We start from the raw sequence: 2,500 nt of genomic DNA, 5'->3' as shown, positions 1-2,500 counted from the left end.
TGTTATTCTACATCTAGAACTTCTGCCTTTGATATAGAGTCTTATTTACATCCTCCCTATTCCATCTTTCTTCTGACCCCGCTTGGAAATGTTACAGTATAGTGTAAATGCATGGATCTTAACTTCCAATAATGTTAGGAACACAGAGAATTAGTACGAAAAGTATCTTACATAGAGAGTGGGTTTCCGTCTATGTATTAAACTAAAGAATCTCCGTAATCTACTACAACTTTTTATTTACTCGGATTTTTCTCCAACGACGCTTAAATTGTTCTCAATTTCTTCCTTTTACACACTTTCTAAGTGTTATGACCATGTTTCCAATATTGCTTCACTCCTGTCGGTACTACATAATTTGCAATAGAATACTTTTTCTCCATTTCATTATATTTTATTACTATGTGAATATCCATCTTGCTCCCCGATTACAGACCCCATTATTACGATATAGGCTTGTATTATGTAACAGCATTTGCTCGACAAATTATGCTTGCAAAATAGCACATGGTGGTCCAATACAATGTGTCTATGTCAGGCATTTGTGGGTTATACTTGGCACATATGCACAAGGCTCTTAGTACCACTAAGTGCTTGCCAGTGCATGCCGAGGTCACGTGTTTAGATGTCAAGCCTCCTCACGTGCCCTGAACAACTGCCTGGGTCACGTGGCCGGGGTATGAATCTTCTCGGTCTTGAAGGCCACCGGGGTGACCGGGGAGAACGACCTTGTGGTCGTTTGATAAATTTCGCGTCTGTTCAAGCTTATTACTACAACTGATACCATCACCACCCAGCTTTATATGATACCCATGCCTACTAGGGCTGAAATAAGTCAGGCGCTACCGTCATTCCGATGATTGCCCAATGCTATGAGGGCTGGTCGAATTAAAAATATCGTTTTCACACAATATGTACTGCAGTCCATCTTTTTGTTTAATTTTCTGAGCATTTTTTTCAGTATGCCACACCGTCATTCTTATCCTATTCTTGCTGTGCTCTCTAGAGTCTATGCATGTTTTCCTTGATAAAGGGAAAAGAGGGAAGTGGAGAGGTAGAGAGAGAGGAAAGGGGGAGGGAGAAGAAAAAAGAGGAAGAGAAAAAGAAGAGGAAGAGGAAGAGAAAGAACAAGAGGAAGAGGAGGAACAAAAAGAAAAAGAAGAGGAAACGGAAAATAGAAAGGGAAAAAGAGAGAGAGAGAGAGAGAGAGAGAGAGAGAGAGAGAGAGAGAGAGAGAGAGAGAGAGAGAGAGAGAGAGAGAGAGAGAGAGAGAGAGAGAGAGATGGATAGAAAGAGAAAGAGAGAAAGAATGATAGACAGATAGATAGGTAGATAGATAGATAGATAGATAGATAGATAGATAGATAGATAAAAAGAGAGAGAGGGGAGGGGAGAGAAAGAGAGTGTGGGTAGATTCTTTTGATTATTTCTTACCAGGTATATGACCAATTTGATGTAGGGATGTTTGCCTTTATATTTCTTTAGATGTTTGATGTTCGGTTTTCATAGTCTACTGAAAGTGCAGGAATTGTGAAGTTCCTTTGATAATTCTAAATTATTATCATACGAAATTTGTAAACAACCCGATAGAGTGCCTTCATTACGTAGTATGGTAAACATAATGTTGATGATAACAATGGAGTAACTATAGCTAAAACTCTAGAAATCTCTTTCAACATAAAATATAAAATTATGAAATGGAGCATATACGTTCGTTTTTCTCTATTGAAAAAATCCTTGGCACATAAAGCTAAAACTGGGAAGTAAAATAAGAGTTTCACTTCATAGTAGGACAGGTAACAGACACCTTTACTAGCTGTAGTGTCTTTATGTAGTCGTTGTGAAAACGTTTGTTTTGGAAACCTCTCCTGTGTCGGCGACAGGTTCTCCGGCCCTCCGCCTGGAAACCTCCGACATGTTTCTTGTTTTCTCAGGTATTTGATTTACTTGGTATCCATTGGTAATTTTAGCCTTCATCTTCACCTTCACTCCATCACTGACATAGTTCGAATATATTCAAGCAATATATCGTATGAGGCTATTCGCAACCTTAGATGGGTTCGTGTAGTTACTGAAACACACGCATACATAAAAAGATAATTGCAAAGCTTGTTCCTGCATATTCTATATATATGTACTTAAAATATTGTGTTGTAAACGGGAGATTTGGGTAAATAAAACTATACAGGGTGGGGCAAATCAAATGACCGATTTTTGAAAGGCGCGCGAAACGGCTGTGGTGGTGATGGTAAGATATGTGTGGTCTCGTTGTGACCACCAAACCCCGCCGTTTTCAGTAGCAGCCATGCCTTGGTCGGGGTGAACATCGCGGCTTTGCAGTACGCACGTATCTCGAAAATGGCCGTTCTGTCGTCGCCACCCAGCGCGCCTTCCGCCTGCACTTCAACATTCCACGTCATGGTCCCATCCCTGATGGCAAGGCAATTAGGCGTTGAGTTGAAGCATTGGAAGATACTGGTTCCACAAGAAGACGTAGGGGTAG

General features: G+C 40.4%; 1 protein-coding gene across 9 annotated transcripts in view; it reads left to right on the top strand.

Annotated features, from left to right (window-relative positions):
* LOC143037466 (uncharacterized) overlaps window positions 1-2,500 on the top strand; it is a 244,500-nt gene that overhangs the window by 81,954 nt on the left and 160,046 nt on the right. The window lies entirely within an intron of this gene.

The sequence above is a fragment of the Oratosquilla oratoria genome, chromosome 22 (assembly GCF_046742065.1).
Source record: "Oratosquilla oratoria isolate Oo_2021 chromosome 22, ASM4674206v1, whole genome shotgun sequence".
Lineage (NCBI taxonomy): Eukaryota > Metazoa > Arthropoda > Malacostraca > Stomatopoda > Squillidae > Oratosquilla > Oratosquilla oratoria.
The sequence above is the reverse complement of the archived record's forward strand: the minus strand, read 5'-3'. Positions and strand labels throughout refer to the sequence as shown.